Raw genomic sequence first — 11,812 nt, 5'->3', positions numbered from 1 at the left:
GTCATTCAGCGTTCTCACTGCCCGTGGGAAGAAGCTGTTCCTCAGCCTGGTGGGGCTGGCTCTGATCCTCCTGGATCTCTTCCCCGACAGGAGCAGCTGAAAGATGCTGTGTGCGGGGTGGAAGGGGTCCTTGATGATTTTGCATGCCTTAAGTCTGCAATTGGCCCGGGGACTATAGTTTGGCCTTCCTTGTTATTAACCATTCAACTTCTTTAAAAGAAAAAAAGTGCTGAACAATATTGAAAATGAAAGAAAATCTATTTGGTATAATATTTTTCAGCTTCATGACGTCTCTAATTATTCCGCTAGTTTTCTTTGCTCTCTCTTTGTGTGGTAATTATATTTAAATTGTTGTTGGTGAGTCTCGTGTTCCTGTGAAGCTGCGCCAAGAGGGACTTTCTTTACATCGGATGATGATAAGTTAAGAAAGCAAGAAACAGGAGCAGGAGTCGGCCACCTGGCCCTGTCGAGCTTGCTCTGCCATTCAATCTGGCCACAGGCTCACCACCGCTTACCTGCCTGTTCCCCTTCACCCTTTATTCTACCACTACACAAAAATTCATCTAACTGTGTCTTAAATTCAAGATTCAAAATTCATGATTCAATTTATTGTCATGTTATTAAAAAGTGTCAAATTACACAAAATTGCATTTTTGTCCGCTGTAAAGCAGACAGATTCGCCATCAGCAGAAATTGCCTGAAGCGCCTCTTGCAGCCAGAGAAAGAGAAGCAAAAGAGAGACCCCCCCCTCCCCCAGAGTCACTGAGTGTCTGTGGATTCGCCTCCAGTGATCCCTCAGCCTCACATAGTCCAATCCAAACCATCGGCACCTGGGCTCCAGAACCGTACCCCTGACACGATCAACGCCCTCGGCATCCCGGTTCTGATGCCTGGGATCCCTTCAGCCAGTTTCAAGCCTGTCTCCAGCAATCCGCCGCCTGGCGTGAGTTCCTTAACCACCGTTGCCAGCAGCCCGCAGCCTGTGTGGGTTAAATCTATTTAATGGGGCAGCCTCCACAGTTTCTTCAGTCATTTGGGGACTTGTCGGAAGTATGATGGGAGTTCATCATGTCCTGGAACTCTTGCTTTCTGTAGCCAAACAGGTACACAAAATACACGAACAAACAATAAGTATAAAATTACCAAATGAGAGAATGAATAAATGTCAAAAGATAGATAAATATTCACAGTTGCAGTTTGTGCACATAATATATGGTGTTACAAAAATGCAGAGTAGTGTTACATTTTAAAACATGAATGCCTGCAGTCACTGTGTAGAAACACAATGCTGGAAAAACTCAGCAGGTGAAACATTGACCTGTATACAGCAAAGAAAAAGGATACATAAATAATACTTTGGTTATGTATCTTTATCTTTGCTATTTAAAGGACACTGTTTGACCTGCTGAGTTGCTCCAACATTGTAATTTCAGTGTTACATTCTACTTGTCTATTTGACTATGAACATCATTCAACAATTAATGGAGAGGGACGTTTAAAACCAAGATCAAATGTAGCCAATCTTTGTTTCCTTGTTCGAATATTTCTCATTTTCTTACCTGAAGATTGTATTTGCTTCTCCGTATGTACAGCAGAAGACTTTAATCAGGGACAGACAAGGTTTTGCATGTACTTTCTGTACGTGTAGTCGAAGAGTGATAGCCCCTTCAGCCCACTGAGTCTGCTGACCATCAAACACCAACGCACTCATCCCCTTGGGTTCAGCCCCTCATTTACACATCAGGGGCAATTTGAAGTGGGGAATGAACCGATCTTTGGGGTGTGGGAGGAAACTCAAGGGTGGCATGGTCAGCCCAACGCTGTTGCAGAGTTTGAATCCCCCGCTGTCTGTAAAGAGTTTGAATCCCCCGCTGTCTGTAAAGGGTTTGAATCCCCCGCTGTCTGTAAAGGGTTTGAATCCCCCGCTGTCTGTAAAGGGTTTGAATCCCCCGCTGTCTGTAAAGGGTTTGAATCCCCCGCTGTCTGTAAAGGGTTTGAATCCCCCGCTGTCTGTAAAGGGTTTGAATCCCCCGCTGTCTGTAAAGGGTTTGAATCCCCCGCTGTCTGTAAAGAGTTTGAATCCCCCGCTGTCTGTAAAGAGTTTGAATCCCCCGCTGTCTGTAAAGAGTTTGAATCCCCGCTGTCTGTAAAGAGTTTGTACGTTCTCCCCGTGTCTGCGTGGGATTTCCCCGGGGGTTTCGGTTTCCTCCCACTGTTAAAAACGTACTGGGGATTGTAATTGTAATGGGTGGAACAGGCTCATGGGCCAAAAGGGCCTGTTACCATGCTGTTTGTCTACATTTTTAAAAATGTAAATTAAAAAAAATTAAAATATAATTTAAAAAAAAAAAGACCCTCAACACCCAGCACACACGCTCTGTTCTCGCTGCTGCCATCAGGAAAGAAGTCTAGATGCCACAAGACTCGTACCACCAGGTTCGGGAACAGCTGCTCCCCCTCCACCATCAGACCCCTTAACAACAAACTCAATCAGAGATGCTTTTTACAAAGCCACTTTGTTCTGGGATATTTGTGGCTGGTTTTTTTTACTCTACACCTGCTGTATAAAAAGCATTGGCATGAAATGGAGGTCATTCCAGTTCCGGCTTTATTTTCCCAGCAGCAGAGTTTGTTAACAGTGCTGGATGGCCGTCTGTATAAAAGGGCAATCTGGCATTCCAGAATGTGTATGTGCACCGTGGGGGTTTTTTTAAAGTGTATTTATGGACAAAAGATGCAAGTAGGATAAACTTTTCAATGATAAATACCCACTGTCCCGCACTCTCCTGGCGGCCCACAATTATACAGCAAAGATAAAAGGCAGAATTGATCTGGCTGACAGCGAGTAGATCGCTTGGGAATACCTGACCGGTAGAAACTTGGGGTTTAGCCCATCTTGGATGACTATGCATGCTCCCATAAATGCAGAAGTCTGAAATGAGCTGGTGGTGAAATAGTGATCCATGCTCAACTAGACTCACCTTTTTGTTTGGTGGGTGAAACATTGATGTGGTGCTGGGAGGAGAATGAGATGATTTACATAATTCATGGTTTTGACAGGGTAGGTGTGGGGTGGCTGTTGGTTTTTCAGACAGGGCTTGATCATTCATGAATAAGGTAAAAAGTATGTATCAAAGGGTACTGAATCTACGGAAGGAGGGTGTGAATGCTCAGTTTCTGAATTATTCAAGACGGTCTCTAGGCCCTTTCAAACTGTCGTGTAAAATGGGGTTAACAAGGCAATTAGTATGGTTAGCGCCCCAGTTACATGGCAATTTGAAAATGGTTGATCCACTTACTCCAGTGACATCATCGCTGCAGAGATGCATTGACGGCATCTGAACATCACGAACTCGCAGTGTGTGTGTGAGACGCATCATTCACTGTGTCATTGCGGGGGCTGGATCCTCCTCAAATCACTGGGTTGGCAATTTTGCAGGTAATTCCACCTTCAATTTAAAAGGTGCATCCAGCACCCAAAACCCAGTAATTGCACTTGGGTCCCAGGAGGGCTAACCTGGGTGCTGCAGTTTGAAACGGCCTAGTGACAGACCTTCAGATGTTAAGGGAAAGTAGATTAGTGTTAGGGAATGAGATTGTGATGTAAGGCCAGTCCCCACACTGATCCCACCGCCCCGCTCTTAGCTGTCCCCAGATATCTTGTGGTGTGAGCAAGCTGGTCTATGGGGTTGTCCTCAGATTGAACAGTCTGAAGCCCACTGCCCCACACTCCCCCTCCCCTAACAGCCCACCACCTGCACCCAATGTTGGTGATGCTAGAGAGCCTCTCAGTGGTGACGATCACTGATGGGATTACTCACCATTATCACCCTAATTTCAACTTCGCATTGCAAGACTGGGGAAATATTTTTGAGCAATTCTTTGGGGCGTGGGGTGGGGGTGGGGGAGAAGTGAGTCTAACAAGCCATCAAATACGTAAGTTATATGTGACACTAGACGCCAATGCTGTTGTGTTACACGTCCTGCCTCTTTTGCTCCTGGAGTGCCTGCTTGCTGTGTAAAAGACACACTGACCCAGAATTATGCTGGCTTTGTTCTATTTAGTGTAAATGACCAAAGCCGGCTTAATGCTGGGTCTTCCTTATGCAGGATTTCTATGTAAAAAATCATGAGACTCATTTAAGGCTCTTACTTGTGCACTTTATTGATTTTCTCTTTGTTCGCTCTGTATTGCAGTCAGTTTGTTTCCATTTGTTATGTTTACTGTTCTTTGTTTACATGTTTACACTGTGTACAGTTTTATTTGCACTACCAATTAGTGGTAATTCTGCCTGGCCCACAGGTAAAAGGAATCTCAGGGTGGTATGTGATGCTATGTATGTACTCTGACCATAAATCTGAAATTTGATATAAAATTAAACAAAATAGAAAATGTAAAATATAAAATTAAAAATAAATTGAAAATTAAAATAAAAACATAGAATGTAAAAAAAATTAAGATATACCAAATTTAAAATGCAAAATTTAAAATATTAAAATGTTTAAATATTAACAATAATATTTTATAAAAATATTAACATTTAAACAATTTTTAATTTAAAAATTAAATTGACTGGAGCAACAGGGGAAGCCCACATCATCTCAAAGAATAAGCAAACTCCACGCAGAAAGCAACAAGGTCTGAATTGAGCCCGGGTTTATGAGGTGGGCAGTGCCACCAGCGGAGATGCTCTCTCACAGACCTTTACTGCAAATTGTATCTTGACACTTTTGAAGGTGATATCAAAGAATTTATGGAAGGAGAAAGCAGAGAGTTTTAAAATAGGATTTAAGGGATTAGAGGGCAGGTCTGAAATAATTTCATGTCCAGGTTACTTTAAGTTGAATTCATCATCATTCTGAATCTCGTTTGAATTTAGAGTCTTTTGAAACTTCTCTCAGTTCTAAAGATTCAAGATTCTTTTAATCATCATGTAATAACTCGGAAAATGTAATAATTTGCAATGATTTGTCTTTGCCTGCTGTAGGGCAGACAAATTCACCATTACCAGTGCTCAGCTCCCCTTCCAGTAAGAGAAGCAATCCCCAGCCAGTACATTTGAAGGTAGGACGATGTTCCTAACACCTCAAGACCACAGCTCCCACTCTAACTGAAGGAAAAGTCTGTGGCCTGGTCAACTCAGCCATAATGGTATTTATTTAAACCTTTCATTCCACATTTCTAGCTTCAAATGTATTTATTTGTTAACTGAGTGGATTCCTGCAACTCTGTTGCTTGTATCAATCAATTTATTTTCACTTAACTTGCATGTGCAATCTCTGCATACTTCTGTGGTGGTTTCAGGAAAGGCTCCCCACATCCTCTCTCTGGTTCCTGCATTCACAGTTTGTTTACTCAACTTGCCTCCTCTCCAGTCAAGCTCCTTTCCCCTAGTTTGTCCCCCTTGCAGAACTCGCTCACCACCTCGGTTTCCTCCGAGCCTATGTAATGGGTTGTTTGGATCAGCAGGTATGTGAGCTGAAAGGATGATTCATTGATAGCAATGTGACTTGTTATAACTCCTCTCCTTGTTTCACCATGTTCCAAAGCAGATGGCGATCTACTGAAAAGTGGAAACACAACTGCCAATTTATGCACAGGGAGATCCCACAAGCACTCAAGTGACAATATTCAAACCACTTGTTGAGTAAAGGATAAATATCGAGGTAGATTTTCTACCAATTTGAGATTGGCAATTGTCCCATGAAATGGCTTCAACATAATGATGAATCTCAGTGAAAGATGCTGGAGCCATAGCACAGTACAGAAGGAGGGCATTTAGCCTTTTAAGTGTAGATCCGCCCCAATAAAGCCATAGCACAGTTCAGGCCCTTCAGCCCAACGTGTCCATGCTGACCAAGTTGCCTGCAATTGGTCCATATCCTTTTAAGCCCTTCCTAAACTAGTTATTCCTCCTCGTTCCATCGACCTGCACCCAGATGGTACTCCTTCCATCCATGTGATCTACTCTTAATGTTGAAACTGATTGGGTTAAGTTTCGTAGGTTTTAATTTAAGCAATTAAAGAAGTCTGCTTATAGTTTGTGGAATTGAAGTCAGCAAATGGTTAAAAAAAGTGTTGTCTTGAACAATAGCCCAAGATTCAGTAACTTCACAAGCTCTCTGTTCCATTATCTGCATCCAGCTAATTGCTCTGTTGGCTAAGTTGCATTAATGGTACTTGAACAATCAATTTATCTAAATTGCTCCATTTACAGACTCTAAAAATGTTCATTTATCTTATGTGCATCCTTTCCCGATGTGTCTCAGTGAACCCAAACATCTGATCTTTGAATTATTAACAAGCACTGAACACGCTAATACTAAAATTGTTCTGTAAATTAAAATTTAAATTACACCAGATTATATGATGGCAACGTTAAATTTAAAAAGTTAAATGTAACTGAGTGGTGGAGAATGTTGTGAGTCTGTGGTGTGGCTGGATGGACTTGCCACAGAGAGGGAAGAGGTGGTGCTGGGTTTACGACACTGTTTGGTCACAGCAGGTGGGGAAGAATCTTTGGAGGGAAAGAAATGTTCACTGTTTTGGGTGGAGACCCTACGTGTGCACGCGCGTACACACCTTTGCAGATGAAGATTTAGGAAGGATTGTAGACATGGGCATGTCCTTCGAGCCTGCACGATGGATTTTTTTATGTGGAGTGCTGCCTGTGCAGTACTGACCCCACCCTTTACACCCAGGGTTTATCTGCTACAGCTCATCACGCTAGGATGGTGACAGGCCCTTGGGCCCTAGGTGTTACGTCGGAGTCTCCCTCTCCTAGATAGATGGCCTGATGAGGCTAATGAGCCCTATCTGCGAGGGTTTGAAATCAGAGTTTTCCTTCTGTTAGGCTGGCTGCCAACCAAGGCTAATGAGCCCAGCCGAAGTTATTCTGCTGGTTGAGCCAGGACGTAGCCAACTCAGTGAAAACAGGCAACACTGATGAGAAGGTGTTGCTACGGATGCAGTAGCGTAGGAGGGGCCTTTTGCAGTGACCTCCTGCCTGGCCATGCAGCGATCACGACACTGAGAAAGGAGAGGCACTTCCCTGGGTGAGCAGGACATCAGGCCCAGATCTCACCCCTGCCCCCGCCTCCCCCCCCCCCCCCACCCCGTATATATCGCCATTTCTTCCGGCAGTTTGTGGTTTGTTTTATGTCTGCAATCTCCTGACTCTCACTGATCATTTGTGATTCAGCCTCCATTGTGTGACTTCAGGTTGATTTTCTCTGACACAAATAGTGGAGGAGCCATTATTGCTGGTCAATTGAATGACGGTGGAATAGCTTTAATATTTATGAAGTACTACTGTGGAATAACCATCATGTTATTCAAGGTAAGTTTGGGCCAAAGAGACCCAAAGAGCCATCTGTGAACTCTCTTGCAAGTCTGTAGACACTTGAAAGAATTCCTTCTGGATTCTCTGACCAAGTTCCATCGGCTTTTCACTTGATGTTATTGAGATGTAATGTAAACTCTCCCTTTCCTGGATGAGGGCAGTTATAATAAAACCAGCACCTATGGGGATTGGTAGATGCCAGATAAGTGCATTTGCTGGTTGCTTGAGGCTTACTCATGCAATGCCTAACTCAGACATTTGCATTAAGAATAAACTATTTAAAAGACAAAAATACTATACTTACTTACACAGAACAAACTTCACTTGGATGAAGCATTTCACTTTATTTTCAGTCACAGTCTTTGAAAGATGTTAACCGGTGTTGCACATGCTCCACGGAGCTGCCCAAAAGATGAGCAATAACGTTAAAGATAATTATCCCCCTTCCCCAAATTTACAGACAAAGCCTCTGACCAGGGCGATTCTTACCAAGCAGGGAGAAGGAGACACTTTAAGAGAGTCACCCCAATGGCAAGTGGCATCAACCTGGGCGACGCCATCGCTGTTTCACACAAATTTATTCAAGCAGCTGCTACGAGCAAAGCCCGGCCAAGGCCCTCTGCTGGCTGAATGTTTGCTCCCATCGTCACCAAAGGTTTACGTATTACTTTTAAAAAATTAAACAATTTTACTTATTATTTTATTCTTATTTATTTTAACTTTTAAAATTTATTTTCTTCTTTTTTGCCAGTTGCTTAAATTTCAGATACCAGAGTTTTTTGGTACTACTACAAGGGCCTTGACTTCATCTCAGACTAGGAAGCACATGTGATTGACACTTCTACATTGCCCGGAGACCTTCTTTCACCAGACCGGTCGTATTCTCCATCAACAGAATGCTCGGAGCATGCTGATAGTCCTTCCCAACCTCTTCCACCCAGAGAGACAGGGGCAGCCTTAGCACACGCTGCAGCTTCCCTGTCCAAAAATACATAGCATTTCCCTCATCATCGTGGGCTCGAGATCCTGCAACTCCCTCTCCAATAGCATCATGTGAGCAACTTCACCAGAGGGACCACGGTAATTCAACGAAATTAAACAATAGTCCAATCTCCAATATGGGAAAGATATTTCCATATCAGTTGTCCAGAATTAATCAATACAAAGCCATCACTAATAAATTTATTAGGGAATTTAAATGTTAAATTTGGACATACAGCACGGTAACAGGCCCTTTTGGCCTATGATCTGTGCCATTCCAATTATACCCATTTAACCTATAACCCCCAGTACATTTGGTTTTGAACGCTGGGAGGAAACCGGAGCCCCCGGAGGAAACCTGGGGAGAACATGCCAGATTTGAACTGGGTCGCTGGCGCCATAACAGCATTGTGCTAACCGCTGTGCAATCCCTGCCACCCCTCAAGTTCCCAGAGAGTGATGAGATTATGGAGCACGCCAACACAGGTAAAGTATCACCAGGGGTGCGGTGCTGCCGGAGCTCACGGGGTGCTGCTCCTGCACCCCATGGGGCCCAAACCGGGCCCCTCATGGGTTGGCTCTGGCACCTCCTTGTCACTGTTTTTGGTGAGTTCTGGGCCCTCCCCCCAAATATTACGTGTAACGTGAGAGAGAGTGGAATGGAAGGCTGTGTTGAAAGGCTGGGCTGAAGCAATAGGTGAATAGGCAGTTACAGACAAAGGCTGTAGTTCTAGATATTTGGTTAATTCTGTGCTGCAGGTTAGACGCGTGATACTGCAGGAACTGAAAAGAGATATTTCTTGAGACTCTTTTATTTGAGGTCTCAATTTTCCCCTTGTAACTCAGTTACGAGGTTAGGTCTGGAGAACTAATTAGAGCAGAGCACATAGTTATCTTCACACACTCCCCAGACAAGACGTTTCAGCTGTGGAGGTAGATGATTGTTGTGACCAGTATTGGGCTTTAATGTAGATCCTAGAAAGCCAGGAGGCATTCTTGCATGTCCAATTAACATGAAAATGCATTGGCACGGTTTAGAGAATGGTTGGAGTAACCTTCGGATTCAAAGGCCTTACCTTCTTGGTTCCTTGTAATGGGGAGAAGGTTAGTTTAGTGTCATAAAATGTTCCCATGGCAACCGTAGGAGGCAGTGGAATACTCGACTCACATTGCACATTAATGTAACAACTCAAGTGACAGCATACAATTTCAGAATGACACTTTACAAATTATGTATCTATATAAAAGTTTTGAGAGAAGCTGTCATGCTTCTTTTTGAATGTCTCATTCTAGATGTCACAATTCTGTGTGTCAAAGTAAATATGTAGGCAGTTACATAGTGCTATTTTATTTTCACTGACCCAGGGGAAGTTTCCAAGAACTTTCTCATCAGTTAAACCTCCCCCCCCAACATCACAATTAAACTCTTGGTGATCACAAGGTCTTGAAGGCTCACTGTTTTAAAGCCTTAGCAATCCCCCCAATAAGTGGAATAGTACTAATTCGCTGAAAGTTTTACTACTCTGGACATAACAGATGATTTACTCCAATATCACAATGCGTGGATTATGGGCAGGTAACGCTTTAGAGAAAAATGACTGGTTGTCACTTCCAAATGTCACTGTTTTCTGTCCTTGCTGCACTGACAATTTCTATTCACTTTTGCAAAATAAAAATTACAATGCATGCAGTCACACTGAAGGTGTCCTTTATGGGTATTACCACTAATAAATTTTTTTTTGGGTCAGATTTCCATCCATTCAATTGCAATGTATAAAATATAGGTCTGTATTGTCGGTCCCACCATTGAACCGGGGTGATGTTCCAACTCGCTCTTGAACTTTTACCACGGTCTCTGATGGGTTCACCTTTGAGCAATTCAGTCCTGAGAGTTGTTGCCTCTCGATCTGGGATCGAGCAATTCCTGTTGATGCAAAGGAAAGAACTGTGTTCAGTTCTGGTCACCTCATTACAGGATGTGGAAGCTGTGGAGAGGATGCAGAGGAGATTTACCAGGATGTTTCCTGGATTGGGAAATAATTTCATGAGGCAAGGTTAGAAGAGCTGGGGCTTTTCTCTTTGGAGCGCAGTTGGTCCACGAGATTCTGAGAGGCATAGATAATGTGGACAGCTGGTGCCTTTTTCTCAGGACAAGAATAGCCAACACCAGAGGACATCTCTACAAAGTGAAGGGAGGAAAGTTTAGGGGAGACATCAAGGGTAAGTTTATTACACAGAGAGTTGTGAGTGCCTGGAATGCCTTTCCAGGGGCGTTGGTGGAGGCTGAAACATTAAGGGCATTTACAAAACTCTCTGACAGGATGAAAGAAAAACAGGGTTTTGAGGAAGGAAGGGTTTAGTATGTTTTTTTAGGTAGGAATGTATAGGTCGGTATAACATTGAGGGCCAAAGGGCCTGTACTATGCTGTAATGTTCTAAGTTTGATGTTCAATCTATGATCCAAATCCATCTTAAAAAGGTAAAGTGAAAATCTTGCAGGCATCGTGACTGAGAGTTCATTGCCATGCACTTAAGTACAGTGAACAGCTGCATTGAAATTCTTACTTGCTGCAGCCAGACAGGTTTGTAAGGTTGCAGAAATGAACTTACCACAATGCACAATGCGACAAAAATGATCATAAATATAAAAAAGATAGATATTCATAGTTGGAGTTAGTGAAAACAAAGTGCTGATAGATCTTTTGTGGTCCAGTTAGGGTAGTACGGGGTAGGTCAAGAGCCTGATGGCTATTGGAAAGGTGTTGTCCTTGAACATGGTTAAAAGTTAGATTAAGGTGGCTAACACCGAAATAAGATGATTTGCAATTGTGTTTGTGGTATACACAGTAACATCTAGCTGAATGTTTTATCTGCCACGTTCGTGCAAGTTTTTTCAGTCCAATTTTTACATTTTAATTTTTTTTAAAATTTAGGCTTGCAGCACAGTAACAGGGCCCTTTTGGCCAATTACACCTGATTGACCTACAACCCCTGGTACGTTTTGAACAGTGGGAGGAAACCGAAGCCCCCGGGGCAAACCCACAGACATTGGGAGAACGTACAAATTCCTTACAGACAGCGTGGGCTCTGTAAAGGTGTTGTACTAACTGCTGCCCCAGCTTCAACTTTCCTCAAAGCAGGCCTATCCTGTTGGCTTTGACAAGCAAAATATCCTTTTATACTTTCCAAATTGGTGTAAAGATGCGTATGGAGCAAGAACAAGCCTGCCGGAATCCGTAGTAGGTGGGTTGAGCAGGCAGCATTGATGCCTGATATTAAAATATTTCAGTACTGTACAGGCCATTCAGCTGAACCACATAAAAGTGCCAAACCCTCCTTACCCTATAACCTTCTCCTTCCATCCATGTGCCTATCTTTTCTTCTTCTTTTAAAGGCCCCTAATGTTTCAGCTTCTACTGCCACATTGTTGTATTACCTCTCCGCATTGGTGCTTTCAGCTCTGAGTGACAGTGACAACTTGCATTTGT

At 43.1% G+C, this 11,812-nt stretch overlaps 1 long non-coding RNA gene across 3 annotated transcripts; it reads right to left on the bottom strand.

Moving 5' to 3' along the window:
* Positions 1-617: 617 nt before the first annotated feature.
* On the bottom strand, positions 618-9,634 carry LOC138749988 (uncharacterized). 3 transcript variants are annotated; one of them, XR_011348991.1, is made up of 3 exons: positions 9,401-9,634; positions 7,648-7,744; positions 618-1,089 (listed from the first exon to the last, which is right to left on the bottom strand). It is a non-coding gene; the product is annotated as an uncharacterized lncRNA (long non-coding RNA). The 3 variants fall into 3 exon arrangements; XR_011348993.1 differs by lacking the exon at positions 618-1,089 and adding an exon at positions 5,141-5,564; XR_011348992.1 differs by lacking the exon at positions 618-1,089 and adding an exon at positions 5,141-5,564 and having other exon boundaries at positions 7,652-7,744.
* Between the last annotated feature and the right edge of the window lie 2,178 nt (positions 9,635-11,812).

The sequence above is a fragment of the Narcine bancroftii genome, chromosome 14 (assembly GCF_036971445.1).
Source record: "Narcine bancroftii isolate sNarBan1 chromosome 14, sNarBan1.hap1, whole genome shotgun sequence".
Lineage (NCBI taxonomy): Eukaryota > Metazoa > Chordata > Chondrichthyes > Torpediniformes > Narcinidae > Narcine > Narcine bancroftii.
The sequence above is the reverse complement of the archived record's forward strand: the minus strand, read 5'-3'. Positions and strand labels throughout refer to the sequence as shown.